General features: G+C 39.8%; 1 long non-coding RNA gene and 6 other non-coding genes across 7 annotated transcripts in view; 5 read left to right on the top strand and 2 right to left on the bottom strand.

Moving 5' to 3' along the window:
- LOC133540928 (uncharacterized) overlaps positions 1 to 16,495 on the bottom strand; it is a 143,453-nt gene that overhangs the window by 42,283 nt on the left and 84,675 nt on the right. The gene's annotated exons all lie outside the window — the stretch shown is intronic.
- On the top strand, positions 1,110 to 1,182 carry trnaa-agc (transfer RNA alanine (anticodon AGC)). Its single transcript has one exon. It is a non-coding gene; the product is annotated as a tRNA-Ala (tRNA).
- On the top strand, positions 1,501 to 1,573 carry trnaa-cgc (transfer RNA alanine (anticodon CGC)). Its single transcript has one exon. It is a non-coding gene; the product is annotated as a tRNA-Ala (tRNA).
- trnaa-agc (transfer RNA alanine (anticodon AGC)) lies at positions 2,422 to 2,494 on the top strand. The gene has a single exon. It is a non-coding gene; the product is annotated as a tRNA-Ala (tRNA).
- On the top strand, positions 6,716 to 6,788 carry trnaa-agc (transfer RNA alanine (anticodon AGC)). The gene has a single exon. It is a non-coding gene; the product is annotated as a tRNA-Ala (tRNA).
- Positions 9,348 to 9,420, bottom strand: trnaa-agc (transfer RNA alanine (anticodon AGC)). The gene has a single exon. It is a non-coding gene; the product is annotated as a tRNA-Ala (tRNA).
- Positions 14,722 to 14,794, top strand: trnaa-agc (transfer RNA alanine (anticodon AGC)). Its single transcript has one exon. It is a non-coding gene; the product is annotated as a tRNA-Ala (tRNA).

Genomic DNA, 16,495 nt, shown 5'->3' with positions numbered 1-16,495 from the left:
ACTTCGCAAGCGGGAGATGGTGGGATTGATGCCCACATTCTCCAAGTGTTATGTTCTTGACCGTGTTCTTCTTGGGAAAAAATCATAATGTGCGTTAGATTTAGTAAATCCTAACCTAAACTTCAAACTCAAATACATTAATACTAAATTGTTTTCTTTGCATGTGTATTAATAATTGTATTTTTTTTGTTGGTATTTTTCTTCATGCTGTTCTTCTTAAAGAAAATAAAAGTCTGAAATGGTTTTGACAAACCAAAGTCTGAAATTGAAACCCCAACCTGACCTTGATCGTAACCCATCCATTTTTTACCTGGCTGTAACCCAAGTGTGTAGAACACATTGACTATGGGTGAGTTTCATGTCACAGAACTCTAAGTGGCTCATCAGGTCCAAAAGGGGAATTAGCTCAAATGGTAGAGCACTTGCTTCGCATGCGAGAGTTAGCGGGATCAATACCTGCATTCTCCAAATGTTATGTTCTGATCCATTTTCTCCTTGTATCAAAATCTGACTTGGATTCAGTAAATCCTAACCCTAATTTGAAACCCAGATATAAATGGTCTCTAAAAGTTTTCTTTGCATGTGAGCAGTAGCGGCTTTTGAAAGCGCCAACACATCCAAAACAGTGCTGCCCAGAACCTGATGAGGGTCCGAAAATATAAAGACATTACTCCTATTCTCCACTTGCTACACTGGCATGGAATACAAAATCTGCCCGTTGACCCAGTAATGCAGTCATGGACACGCCTCACATTACCTCAAAGAACTCCTCACACCACAACATGCATCAAGAAACCTCTGATCCACAAATACTTCGACCTGACGGATAATTCCAACGCTTTTTGATTGATGTGAAGTTGAAAAACCAAAGAAGGAAGGCAAAAACATTGGGAGGGGAGGCTGTTGGAATAGAGCCTTAGATTGGGCAGATCTAGTTGGATTAAATCTGACCAATCTAAGGCAAACATGGAACAAACCGAGCAGTCCAGTTGCAATCAATTGAATGTTTTGAGAATACAAGGACCAGGATGAATGAGAACATCCATAAACAATACTTTCCGTAGGTGAGGTCCATACAGGAAAACGTGCGGCGAACAGTTCTATTGACAGGGGAATTAGCTCAAATGGTAGAGTGCTCGCTTAGCATGCGAGAGGTAGCGGGATCGATGCCCGCATTCTCCAAAAGTTGCATTATTGAACCTGTCCCTCTTGAAATAAAAAATTTAAGAATGGTTTTGGTAAACTCCGACCTCATTCTGATATGTTAATAAGAAACAATGCTTTCATTCTCTGTTGGTATTGTTCCTAAGGCTGTTCTTTTAGGAGAAAATAAAAGTCCGAAATGGTTTAAAAAAACCAAAGTCTCAAATTGAAACCCCACTCAAGCTTGATCGTGACCCATCCATCCATTTTCTACCTGACTGTAACCCAGGTGTGTAGAACACATGGACTATAAATGAGAGTGATGTCACAGAATGCGTAGTGGCTCATTGGAAAACAGGGGAATTAGCTCAAATGGTAGAGCGCTTGCTTCGCATGCGAGAGGTAGCGGGATCAATACCCGCATTCTCCAAAGGTTATATTAAAACTTGTTCATCTTGATAATAACCCAGCGCTGAATACTTGACACTGATCTTTGCATGTGAGAAGTAACGGGATTGATTGATATCTGCATTCTCCAAATACTTTGTTCTTAAACCTTGTTCCTTTTGAGAAAAATTCAAGGCTGGATTCGATTCAGTAATCTGTCCTCAACCCAAATACAAATTGGCTCAAATTCGATAGCGTTTACTTTGCCTGTCAGAGGTAGCAACATAAACCCAAGTCTCAAATCAAAACCCCAACCCGAACTTCACATGTGGGAGGTAGTAGGATCGATACTCGCATTCCCCCAGAGTCTGAATTGGATTTAGTAAATCCTAACCCAAACTTAAATACAAGTTAGATTTTTATAGGCCAATGTTTACTTTGCATGTGAGAGATTGCGACATCAATGCTCATATTCTGTGTTGGTATTGTTCATGATGCTACTCTTAAAAAAAATAAAAATAGTTTGATATAGTTTTAAATAAACAGTCTCAAATCAAAACCCCAACCTTAATTTGATCGCAACCCATGTGTGTAGAACACTGACTATGATTAAAGTTGATGTCATTGGGGGGCGGCATAGCTCGGTTGGTAGAGTGGCCGTGCCAGCAACTTGAGGGTTGCAGGTTCGATTCCCGCTTCCGCCCTCCTAGTCACTGCCGTTGTGTCCTTGGGCAAGACACTTTACCCACCTGCTCCCAGTGCCACCCACTCTGGTTTATATGTAACTTAGATATTGGGTTTCACTATGTAACGCGCTTTGAGTCACTAGAGAAAAGCGCTATATAAATATAATTCACTTCACTTAAAAAGTAGCAATCACTTCCTATAACAGGGGAATTAGCTCAAGTGGTAGAGCGCTCGCTTAGCATGTGAGAGGTAGCGGGATCGATGCCCGCATTCTCCAAAAGTTCCTTCTTGTGTTGATCTACGAGAAAAAAAATCAAAGTCTGAATTGTCTTGAATAAATTCTAATCGTAACTCTAATATAAAACCCAAATATAAATTGGTTCTAATTCTAGATTGTTTGCTTTGCAGGTGAGAGATAGCAACTTTGGAGAACTTTTTTTTTTCAATGTGAATACTGTATCTTCATAGTTTATGTTCAATATAAATACTGTATCTTAGTTGTTTGTTTAATATATATACTGTATCTTAGTTATGTTCAATATCAATACTATATCTTAGTTGTTTATGTTCAGTATGAATACTGTATCTTAGTTGTTTATGTTTGATATGATTGCTGTATCTTAGTTGTTTACGTTTAATATTTCATTTCATTTCATTCTTATTTATCTCATTCATTGATGTGCATTTAGAACGATACATAATTATATCACAATTATACAATTTAAATTCAAACAATTCCTGAGAAGGAGCCGGATGAAGAAAATCTTATAATTTCCTGCCCCCTTTGACATAATACATTATCTTACTTCATGAATATCATTTAAGCCGACACATATATCCAAATGTAATGAAACAATCAAAAACAAAATACACAACAAGTGCAAAACTTCATAAAGTATAAACCAAACCAAGAAAATAATAGTAATAATATAATATACACCTCATGGAATGATACAGAGCAAATACAAAACCAAACCAAAAATAAGTAAAATAATGAATAAAAAACAAAATGTAAACACTTATGGCTGTCCATATGATCTTATTGTTCTATCTTTAGAATTTTTTTTTTTCAATTGGAATATATTTTTGCAGTTTTTTATCTCGTTGTAAAGAGAATTCCACAACGCCAACACATCCAAATCAATGCTGCCAAGAACCTGATGAGGATCCGAAAAAATGAACACATAACCCCTGTCTTATCCAAATATCATGTTCTTAAACCCTGTTCGTCTTAAAAAAATCCCACGACTGAATTAGATTCAGTAAGTCCTATTCCAGATTCGACTCAAGTACAAATGGGCTCAAATGCTACCTTAGGGAGCAACATCAGTACTCATATTCTATGTTGGTTTTGTTCATGACACTGTTCTTAAAAAAAACAAATGGTCTAAAATAGTTTTTGATAAACCAAAGTCTCAAAATGGAATTTGCATGTTCTACCCGTGGTTGCATGGGTTCCCTCCAGGCTTCCTCCCACCTCCAAAGACATGCACCTGGGCATAAGCCCCTCCCACCTCCAAAGACATGCACCTGGGGATAGTTTGACTGGCAACACTAAATGGTCCCTGGTGTGTGAATGTGAGTGTGAATGTTGTCTATCGGTGTTGGCCCTGTGATGAGGTGGCGACTTGTCCCGGGTGAACCCCACCTTCTGCCCGAATGCAGCTGAGAAATGCTCCAGCTTCCCCTCTACCCTTATAGGGAAACCGGTAGAAGATGGATGGATGGAAGTCTCAAAGCAAAGCCCCAACCCTAACTTCCCATGTTGGAGGTATTGGGATCGATATTCGCATTCCCCGAAGTTATGTTCTTGACCGTGTTCTTCTTGAAATAAATCTTAGTCTGCATTGGATTTAGTAAATCCTAACCAAAACTTGAAACCTAAATACAAATTCGCTATAATACTACATTGTTTAATTTGCATGAGAGGTTGAGTATTACTAAGTTCATTTTTTGTTGGTATTGTTCCTAAGAATGTTCTTCTTAAAGAAAATAAAAGTCTGAAATGGTTTTAAAAAAGCCTTAAAGGAGAACATTATCACAATTTCAGAAGGGTTGAAACCAATAAAAATCAGTTCCCAGTGGCTTATTTTATTTTTCGAAGTTTTTTTTTTAAATTTTACCCGTCCCGGAATTTCCCTAAAAAAAGCTTTAAAGTGCTTGATTTTCGCTATTTGCCTAAACCCTGTGACGTCACATAGCGATTCCAATACAAACAACATGGCTGATAGCACAGCAAGATATAGCGACATTAGCTCGGATTCAGACTCGGATTTCAGCGGTTTAAGCGATTCAACAGATTACGCATGTATTGAAACAGATGGTTGGAGTATGGAGGCAGATAGCGAAAGCGAATTTGAAGAAGAAACTGAAGCTATTGAGCGAATAGCTATTGACGCTATTCGGCCATGTCTGTCTTAGCATCGCCGGTAAAATGTGCGGACCAACCGATCAGGACTTTCGCATTGACACTGGATCAACTTAAATCCGTCGATTGGTAAGTGTTTGTTTCGCATTAAATGTGGGTGGAAGGAAACGCTGGATGCAAATACAACTACAAATGTACATACAGGTAGCCTAAATAGCATGTTAGCATCGATTAGCTGGCAGTCATGCCGCGACCAAATATGTCTGATTATAAATGATAAATGGGTTGTACTTGTATAGCGCTTTTCTACCTTCAAGGTACTCAAAGCGCTTTGACACTACTTCCACATTTACCCATTCACACACATTCACACACTGATGGAGGGAGCTGCCATGCAAGGCGCTAACCAGCACCCATCAGGAGCAAGGGTGAAGTGTCTTGCTCAGGACACAACGGACGTGACGAGGTTGGTACTAGGTGGGGATTGAACCAGGGACCCTCGGGTTGCGCACGGCCATTAGCACATAAGTCATAAGTAACATCAACAACACTCACCTTTGTGATTTTGTTGACTTTATCGTTGGGAATGCATCTGCTTTGAGTGTCGCAGGATATCCAGACATTATTGCCATCTCTGTGCCATCTCTGTCGTAGCATCGCCGGTAAAAAACAAAAGAGGGCTTTCGCATCTCTTGACACAGGAGCAACTTAAATCCGTTGATTGGTAAGTGTTTGTTTGGCATTAAATGTGGGTGCAGGGAAAGGCTGGATGCAAATATAGCTACAAATGAGACATAATGCTCCAATATGTACACACAGCTAGCCTAAATAGCATGATAGCATCGATTAGCATGCCGTGCTAATCGATGCACAGTCTATGTAAATCAACTTGAATCCGTCCCTGATCGTGTTGTTACACCCTCCGACAACACACCGACGAGGCATGATGTCTCCAAGGTACCGGCAAACAGTCGAAAAAACGGAAAATAACAGAGCTGATTCTACTCGATGCGTGTGACGTGGTAGGGAAAAATGGCGTTGACGACCGATGTGACGTCACGTTCTGACGTCGTCGCTCAGACAGCCATAAACAGAAAGGTGTTTAATTCGCCAAAATTCACCCATTTAGAGTTCGGAAATCGGTTAAATAAATATATGGTCTTTTTTCTGCAACATCAAAGTATATATTGATGCCTACAAAGGTCTGGTGATAATGTTCCCCTTTAAATTGAAGCCCCAGCCCGAGCTTGATCGTAACCCATCCAAGCATATTTTTACCTGATTGTAGCCCATGTGTGTAGAACACATGGACTATGGGTGACTTTCATGTTACAGAATGTGTAGTGAAGATTACCTTCTGCAGGTGGGGTCGATACTGGAAAACGTGCGGCAGCACATTAAAATCGATAGCGGAATTAGCTCAAATGGTAGAGCGCTCGCTTCGCATGCGAGAGGTAAAGGGATCAATGCCCGCATTCTCCAAATGTTATGTTTTTATCCATTTTCTCCTTGTATAAAAATCAAAATCTGACTTGGATTCAGTAAATCCTAACCCTAATTTGAAACCCAGATATAAATGGTCTCTAAAAGTTTTCTTTGCATGTGAGCAGTAGCGGCTTTTGAAAGCGCCAACACATCCAAAACAGTGCTGCCCAGAACCTGATGAGGGCCCGAAAATATAAAGACATTACTCCTATTCTCCACTTGCTACACTGGCATGGAATACAAAATCTGCCTGTTGACCCAGTAATGCAGTCATGGACACGCCTCACATGACCTCAAAGAACTCCTCACACCACAACATGCATCAAGAAACCTCTGATCCACAAATACTTCGACCTGACGGATAATTCCAGCGCTTCTTGATTGATGTGAAGTTGAAAAACCAAAGAAGGAAGGCAAAAACATTGGGGAGGGGGGGCTATTGGAATAGAGCCTTAGATTGGGCAGATCTAGTTGGATTAAATCTGACCAATCTAAGGCGAACATGGAACAAACCGAGCAGTCCAGTTGGAATCAATTGAATGTTTTGAGAATACAAGGACCAGGATGAATGAGAACATCCATAAACAATACTTTCCGTAGGTGAGGTCCGTACCGGAAAACGTGCGGCGAACAGTTCTATTGACAGGGGAATTAGCTCAAATGGTAGAGTGCTCGCTTAGCATGCGAGAGGTAGCGGGATCGATGCCCGCATTCTCCAAAAGTTGCATTATTGAACCTGTCCCTCTTGAAATAATCATTTATGAGAATGGTTTTGGTAAACTCCGACCTCATTCTGATATGTTAATAAGGAACAATGCTTTCATTCTCTGTTGGTATTGTTCCTAACGCTGTTCTTTTAGAAGAAAATAAAAGTCTGAAATGGTTCAAATAAACCAAAATCTCAAATTGAAACCCCACTCGAGCTTGATCGTAACCCATCCATGCATTTTCTACCTGACTGTAACCCAGGTGTGTAGAACCCATTAACAATAAATGAGATTGATGTCACAGAATGCGTACCGGCAATTTGGAAAACAGGGGAATTAGCTCAAATGGTAAAGCGCTTGCTTCGCATGCGAGAGGTAGCGGGATCAATACCCGCATTCTCCAAATGTTATATTAAACCTTGTTCCTCTTGATAATAACCCAGGGCTGAATACTTGACACTGATCTTTGCATGTGAGAAGTAACGGGATTGATTGATATCTGCATTCTCCAAATACTATGTTCTTAAACCTTGTTCCTCTTGAGAAAAATTCAAGGCTGGATTCGATTCAGTAATTTGTCCTCAACCTAAATACAAATTGGCTCAAATTAGATAGCGTTTACTTTGCCTGTCAGAGGTAGCAACATAAACCCAAGTCTCAAATAAAAACCCCAACCCGAACTTCACATGTGGGAGGTAGTAGGATCGATACTCGCATTCCCCCAGAGTCTGAATTGGATTCAGTAAATCCTAACCCAAATTTAAATACAAGTTAGATTTTTATACTCCAATGTTTACTTTGCATGTGAGAGATTGCGACATCAATGCTCATATTCTGTGTTGGTATTGTTCATGATGTTACTCTTAAAAAAATTAAAAATTGTTTGATATAGTTTTAAATAAACAGTCTCAAATCAAAACCCCAACCTTAATTTGATCACAACCCATGTGTGTAGAACACTGACTATGATTAAAGTTGATGTCACTTAAAAAGTAGCAACCACTTCCACAGTAAGGTTTATTTAAACCCATCCATCCATCCATTTTCTACAGCTTATTCCCTTTCGGGGTCGCGGGGGGCGCTGGCGCCTATCTCAGCTACAATCGGGCGGAAGGCAGGGTACACCCTGGACAAGTCGCCACCTCATCACAGGGCCAACACAGACAGACAACATTCACACTCACATTCACACACTAGGGACCATTTAGTGTTGCCAATCAACCTATCCCCAGGTGCATGTCTTTGGAGGTGGGAGGAAGCCGGAGTACCCGGAGGGAACCCACGCATTCACGCATTCACGGGGAGAACATGCAAACTCCACACATAAAGATCCCAAGCCTGGATTTGAACCCAGGACTGCAGGAAGTTTGTATAGTGAGGCAGACGCACTAACCCCTCTGCCACCGTGAAGCCCGTTTATTTAAACCATTTCAGACTTTTATTTTCTCCTAAAAGAACAGCGTTAGGGACAATACCAACAGAGAATGAAAGCATTGTTTCTTATTAACATATCAGAATGAGGTCGGAGTTTACCAAAACCATTCTTAGAATTATTATTTCAAGAGGGACAGAATGCAAGTTTTGGAGAATGCAGGCATCGATCCCGCTACCTCTCACATGCTAAGCGAGCGCTCTACCATTTGAGCTAATTCCCCTGCTGATAAAATTGTTCGCCGCACGTTTTCAGCTATGGACCTCACCTACGGAAGGTATTGTTTATGGATGTTCTCATTCATCCTGGTCCTTGTATTCTCAAAAAATTCAATTGATTGCAACTGGACTGCTCGGTTTGTTCCATGTTGGTTTTGTATTTGCTCTGTATCATTCCGTGAGGCGTATATTATTACTATTATTTTCTTGGTTTGGTTTATACTTTATGAAGTTTTGCACTTGTTGTGTTTTTCTTGTGTTTTTTGTTTTTGATTGTTTCATTACATTTGGATATATGTGTCGGCTTAAATGATATTCATGAAGTAAGATAATGTATTATGTCAAAGGGGGCAGGAAATTATAAGATTTTCTTCATCCTGCTCCTTCTCAGGAATTGTTTGAATTTAAATTGTATAATTGTGATATAATTATGTATCGTTCTAAATGCACATCAATGAATGAGATAAATAAGAATGAAATGAAATGAAATATTAAACGTAAACAACTAAGATACAGTAATCATATCAAACGTAAACAACTAAGATACAGCATTCACATTGAACATAAACAACTGAGATATAGTGATCATATTAAACATAAACAACTAAGATACAGTATTCATACTGAACATAAACAACTAAGATATAGTATTGATATTGAACATAACTAAGATACAGTATATATATTAAACAAACAACTAAGATACAGTGTTCACATTGAACATAAACTACTAAGATACAGTATTTACATTGAAAAAGAGAAAAAAAAGTTCTCCAAAGTTGCTACCTCTCACCTGCAAAGCAAACAATCTAGAATTAGAGCCAATTTATATTTGGGTTTTATATTAGAGTTAGGATTAGAATTTATTCAATCCAATTCAGACTGATTTTTCCTCGTAGAAGAACACAAGAAGGAACGTTTGGAGAATGCGGGCATCGATCCCGCTACCTCTCACATGCTAAGCGAGCGCTCTACCACTTGAGCTAATTCCCCTGTTATAGGAAGTGGTCGCGACTTTTTAAGTGACATCAACTTTAATTAAAGCTGCAAGCAGCGTTGGTCGGGTCCGCCGTTGGCCGCCGCCGCCGCCGCCGTGTCCCGAGTCCCGATCTTAGTCAGACCAACATAGAGGTCTTTGTTTCATGTCTCTACGACATTCCTAACAGAAGTTACAAGCAGTTTTGTCTGGAAAAAGGTGACGGCTTTTTACAAAACTTTTATTTTGAAGGGGTAATTGCCAACTTCCTGTTGATTTTAACTGAAAGATGCCACCTATCAAAATGTAGGTCTAAGTGAGACCTACACAGAGGTTTTTGTTTCATGTCTGTCCGACGTTCCTACCAGAAGTTACAAGCAGGTGTATCCGTTTCCTCTTCCTAGGAGCAGTTTTTCTGTGTTTTTTTCAAAAATTGCAATAGAGCGCAATTTTGAGTTTTAAGGTTTGGTTTTTTCACTAGATCGCAATTTCTGCCAGTCCTGATGTGTGTGCCAAGTTTGGTGAGTTTTGAAGCATTTTAAGGGGGTCAAATTACAGCTCAAAGAGGCAAAAATAGCTTTTTTTGCGTAAATGTTGCTTTGAATGAGTTTTTGCAAAATTTCTGTTGATTTTGGGTATAGACGTTTTTCATTGGAAATGTAGGTCTAAGTCAGACCTACACAGAAGTTTTTGTTTCATGTCTCTACGACATTCCTAACGGAAGTTACAAGCAGTCTGTGTTTTGTCTCTTACTAGGGGGCGCTAGCGCGCAATTTTCATTTTTGGGGTTTGGTTGCTTAATAAGTTGGTCTGCCGCTCCATACCGATGTGAGTGTCAAATTTGGTGAGTTTTGAAGCATGTTAAGGGGGTCAAATTAGGGTGCGAAGGTGCGAGCGCGCCTTGGGTTGCTGCCCCCGAGCCCCAGGGCTTAAGACGCCTTCGTCCCACTATTTAATGCATTGTGAAAGTAATGCAGTTGTTGTATTGAAGTGAAAATATCTAGCTTCCTGTTGATTTTTGCCAAAGTATGTTAATTATTCAAATGTAGGTCTAAGTCAGACCTACATAGTGGTTTTTGTTTCATGTCTCTCTGACATTCCTACCGGATGTTACAAGCAGTTTTGTCTTTGTTTTCTTCCTAGGAGCAGTTTGTCCGTGTTGTATTCCTAGGGGGCGCTAGAGCACAATTTTGAGTTTTGGAGTTTGGTTTTTTCATCAGCTCGCAATTGTTGCCAGTCCTGATGTGTGTGCCAAGTTTGGTGAGTTTTGAAGCATTTTAAGGGGGTCAAATTACAGCCTAAAGAGGCAAAAAAAATTTTTTTTAGGAAAATTTGCGCAGGGGTTCTTTGAACGCACGTAAAATCAAAACCGGAAAACTTATCACAATTTTGTCCGACCACTTTTTTTAAAAGGGTTCAATCTCTCTCCTGTGCGAGTTTGAAGCCGAAACGACAAACGCACTGGGAGGAGTTTCGATTTGAAAAAGGTGACGGGTTTTCATGAAAACTTTTATTTTGAAGGGGTAATTGCCAACTTCCTGTTGATTTTTTCTGCTAGCTGTCAATTATTAAAATGTAGGTCTAAGTAAGACCTACATAGAAGTTTTTGTTTCATGTCTTTCTGACATTCCTACCGGAAGTTACAAGCAGTTTTGTCTGTGTTTTCTTCCTAGAAGCAGTTTTTTCTGTGTTTCATTCCAAAAATTTTGTAGAGCGCAATTTTGAGTTTTAGAAATTTTTTTTTTCATTAGATCACAATTTCTGCCAGTCCTGATGTGTCTGCCAAGTTTGGTGAGTTTTGAAGCATTTTAAGGGGGTCAAATTACAGCTCAAAGAGGCAAAAATGGCATTTTTGGCGAAAATTTTGCTTTGAAAGGGTTTTGCAAAATTTCTGTTGATTTTAGGTATAGGCATTTCTAATGGGGAATTTAGTTCTTAGTCAGACCTACATAGAGGATTTTGTTTCATGTCTCTACGACATTCCTAACCGAAGTTACAAGCAATTCATTTTTTGTCTTTTCCTAGGGGGCGCTAGAGCGCAATTTTGATTTTTGGGGTTTGGCTCCCTAATATGTTGGGAAGAAACTCCTCACCGACGTGTGTGTAAAATTTGGTGAGTTTTGAAGCATGGTCAGGGGGTCAAAATACAGCGCATAGGCGAGTGTCGGTGCGGAAGAAAGAAAGAATAATAAAACGCTACAGGAACAATAGGGTCCTTGCCATGGCAAAGGACAGAGTCCTTTGCTGGCAGGGCGGACCCTAATTATAGTCAGTGTTCTACACATACGGGTTGACAAAAAATAAGTAAAATAATCAATAAAAAACAAAATGTAAACACTTATGGCTGTCCATATGATCTTATTGTTCTATCTTTATATATATTTTTTAATTGGAATATATTTTTACAGTTTTTTATCTCGTTGTAAAGAGAATTCCACAACGCCAACACATCCAAATCAATGCTGCCAAGAACCTGATGAGGATCCGAAAAAATGAACACATTACCCCTGACTTATCCAAATATCATGTTCTTAAACCCTGTTCGTCTTAAAAAAATCTCATGACTAAATTAGATTCAGTAAGTCCTATTCCAGATTCAACTCAAGTACAAATGGGCTCAAATGCTACCTTAGGGAGCAACATCAGTACTCATATTCTATGTTGGTATTGTTCATGACACTGTTCTTAAAAAAAACAAATGGTCTAAAATAGTTTTGATGGACCAAAGTCTCAAAATTGGAATTTGCATGTTCTACCCGTGGTTGCATGGGTTCCCTCCAGGCTTCCTCCCACCTCCAAAGACATGCACCTGGGCATAAGCCCCTCCCACCTCCAAAGACATGCACCTGGGCATAAGCCCCTCCCACCTCCAAAGACATGCACCTGGGCATAAGCCCCTCCCACCTCCAAAGACATGCACCTGGGCATAAGCCCCTCCCACCTCCAAAGACATGCACCTGGGGATAGTTTGACTGCCAACACTAAATGGTCCCTAGTCTGTGAATGTGAGTGTGAATGTTGTCTATCCGTGTTGGCCCTGTGATGAGGTGGCGACTTGTCCCGGGTGAACCCCACCTTCTGCCCGAATGCAGCTGAGAAACGCTCCAGCACCCCCTCTACCCTTATAGGGAAACCGGTAGAAGATGGATGGATGGAAGTCTCAAAACAAAGCCCCAACCCTAACTTCCCATGTGGGAGGTATTGGGATCGATATTCGCATTCCCCGAAGTTAAGTTCTTGACCGTGTTCTTCTTGAAATAAATCTTAGTCTGCATTGGATTTAGTAAATCCTAACCTGAACTTGAAACTTAAATACAAATTCGCTATAATACTACTTTGTTTAATTTGCATGAGAGGTTGAGTATTACTAAGTTAATTTTTTGTTGATATTGTTCCTAAGGATGTTCGTCTTAAGGAAAATAAAAGTCTGAAATGGTTTTAATAAAGCCTTAAATTGAAGCCCCAGCCCGAGCTTGATCGTAACCCATCCAAGCATATTTTTACCTGATTGTAGCCCATGTGTGTAGAACACATGGACTATGGAAGCATAACAGTGCAATACCTCAATAGTGGAATTAGTTCAAATGGTAGAGCGCTTGCTTAGCTTGAGAGAGGTAGCAGGATCAATACCCGCATTCTCCAAAATTAGTGTTTTTAATCTGTTCCTCTTGAAAAAAGGTTTGTCTGAACGTTTTAGGGAACCCCAACCTCAGATTCATACCCAAAACATACATTCTTGATCAAGTTCCTCTTGAAATAATCATTGTTTAAGATAGTTTTAGTAAACCCCATCCTCATATTGATATGCTAATAAGACTATTTCGTAAATAAACCCATGTGTGTAGAACACAATGGATTAGAAGTCCATCATCCAACCCTCTTGGCAACCTAATTCTTTTTGATGATGTTTCAACATAATGTTGTTGGCTGAAAATGATACGTCTTATAGGTGAGGTCGACATCGGAGAACACGTGATGGACATTTTTCTATGACTGGGGAATTAGCTCAAGTGGTAGAGCGCTTGCTTAGCATGCAAGAGGTAGCAGGATCGATGCCTGCTTCTCCAAAATTTCTGATTTTAATCTGTTCCTCAGATTCATACCCAAAACATACATTCTTGTATTGAAATAATCATTATTTATAATAGTTTTAGTAAACCCCATCCTCATATTGATATGCTAATAAGACTATTTCGTAAATAAACCCATGTGTGTAGAACACAATGGATTAGAAGTCCATCATCCAACCCTCTTGGCAACCTAATTCTTTTTGATGATGTTTCAACATAATGTTGTTGGCTGAAAATGATACGTCTTATAGGTGAGGTGGACATCCGAGAAGACGTGATGGTCGGTTTCTCCAACAGGGGAATTAGCTAAAATGGTAGAGCGCTCGCTTCGCATGTGAGAGGTAGCGGGATCGATACCCGCATTCTCCAATTATCCTGTTCTTAAACCTTGTTCCGCTTGAAGTCTGAAATTGTTTTGATTACCCAAAGCCTCAAACAAAAACCCAAACCCTAACTTGGCACGCAGGATGTATTGGGATTGATACCCGCATTCCCCAAGTGTTGTGTTCTTATCATAGTCAAAATCATAGTCTCCGTTGGATTCAGTAAATCCAAACCTCAATTTGAAACTCAAATACAAATTTGCTTTTTTATACTACATCTTTTAATTTGCATGTGAGAAGTAGCACATCAATGCTTACATTCTCTGTTGGTTTTGTTCCTAACACTGTTCTTCTTGGAGAAAATATATCTGAAATGTTTTTAATAAACCTAAGGCTCAAATTGAAACCCCAACCTGATCTTGATCGTAACCCATCTATCCATTTTTTACCTGATTGTAACCCAGGTGTGGAGAACACATGGACTATGAAAGCATAACAGTTCAGTTCCTCAGTAGGGAATTAGTTCAGATAATAGAGCACTTGCTTAACATGTTAGAGGTAGTGGAATCGACTCCCGCATTCTCCAAAATCTGTTTTTAATCTGTTCCTTTTGAAAAAAGGTTTCTCTGAACGTTTTAGTATACCCGAACTTCAGATTCATACCCAAAACATACATTCTTGACCCATTTCCTCTTGGAATAATCATTATTTATAATAGTTTTAGTAAACCCCAACCTCATATTGATATGCTAATAAGACACATTCGTAAATAAACCCATGTGTGTAGAACACAATGGATTAGAAGTCCATCATCCAACCCTCTTGGCAACCTAATTCTTTTTGATGATGTTTCAACTTAATGTTGTTGGCTGAAAATGATACTTCTTATAGGTGAGGTCGACATCCGAGAACACGTGATTGAACAGGGGAATTAGCTCAAATGGTAGAGCGCTCGCTTAGCATGCGAGAGGTAGTGGGATCGATGCCCGCATTCTCCAAATATTATTTTCTTAAAGGGGAACATTATCACAATTTCAAAAGGGTTAAAAACAATAAAAATCAGTTCCCAGTGGCTTGTTGTATTTTTTGAAGTGTTTTTCAAAATTTTACCGGTCTCGGAATATCCCTAAATAAAGCTTTAAAGTGCCTTATTTTCGCTATCTTCGAAACCACTATCCATTTCCCTGTGACGTCACACAGTGCTCCCAATGTAAACAAACAATGGGAATACCACAGCAAGATATAGCGACATTAGCTCGGATTCAAACTCGGATTTCAGCGACTTAAGCGATTCAACAGATTACGCATGTATTGAAACAGATTGTTGGAGTATGAAAGTATTGAAGAAGAAACTGAAGCTATTGACGCTATTCATAGCCATAGCATGGCCGAATAGCTGCGTTAGCATCGCCGGTAAAATGTGCGGACCAAACGATCAGGACTTTCGCATCTTTTGACACTGGAGCAACTTAAATCCGTCGATTGGGAAGTGTTTGTTTCACATTAAATGTGGGTGGAAGGAAACGTAATATAGTTGCAAATGCATCTGCAGGTTATCCATACATCTCTGTGCCATGTCTGCGTTAGCATCGCCGGTAAAATGTGCGGACCAAACGATCAGGACTTTCGCATCTTTTGACACTGGAGCAACTTAAATCCGTCGATTGGGAAGTGTTTTTTTCGCATTAAATGTGGGTGGAAGGAAACGTAATATAGTTGCAAATGCATCTGCAGGTTATCCATACATCTCTGTTCCATGTCTGCTTTAGCACCGCCGGTAAATAGCATGTTAGCATCGATTAGCGTAGCATGTTAGCATCGATTAGCTGGCAGTCAACACCAACAAAACTCACCTTTGTGATTTCGTTGACTTAATCGTTGCAAATGCATCTGCAGGTTATCCATACATCTCTGTGCCATGTCTGCTTTAGCATCGCCGGTAAAATGTGGAGACACTCCGGCACATTCAATGGGGGTCTGGCAGCAGATTTCTTGCCAGTGGTGCAACTTGAATCCCTCCCTGTTAGTGTTGTTACACCCTCCGACAACACACCGTCGAGGCATGATGTCTCCGAGGTTCCAAAAAATAGTCAAAAAAACGGAAAATAACAGAGCTGAGACCCGGTGTTTGTAATGTGTTGAAAATGAAAATGGGGGCTGTGTTACCTCGGCGACGTCACATTCTGACGTCATCGCCTCCAGTGCGATAAACAGAAAGGCGTTTAATTCGCCAAAATTCACCCATTTAGAGTTCGGAAATCGGTTAAAAAAATAGATGGTCTTTTTTCTGCACCATCAAGGTATATATTGACGCTTACATAGGTCTGCTGATAATGTTCCCCTTTAAACACTGTTACTCTTGAAAATAACCCAAATCTGAATTAGATCCAGTAAATCTTAGTCTATATTCCACCCAAATACAAATGGGTTCAAATGCCATATCGTTTACTTTGCATGTGGGAGATAACTGAATACAAAACCTTCCTGTTGACCTACCAATGCGTTCATGGACATGCTCCACATTATTACAAAGAACTCCTCACACCACAACATGCATCAAGAAACTTCCGATTCACAAATACTTTTGCCCTTACTCCGTACCTAACGGATAAATCTAACACCTTTTTATTGGGTTACGTGAAAACAACAGGGTGTACGCCGCCTTGTGCCCAAATGCAGCTGAGATAGGCTACAGCACC

The sequence above is a fragment of the Nerophis ophidion genome, linkage group LG22 (assembly GCF_033978795.1).
Source record: "Nerophis ophidion isolate RoL-2023_Sa linkage group LG22, RoL_Noph_v1.0, whole genome shotgun sequence".
In the NCBI taxonomy this organism is placed as follows: domain Eukaryota; kingdom Metazoa; phylum Chordata; class Actinopteri; order Syngnathiformes; family Syngnathidae; genus Nerophis; species Nerophis ophidion.
The sequence above is the reverse complement of the archived record's forward strand: the minus strand, read 5'-3'. Positions and strand labels throughout refer to the sequence as shown.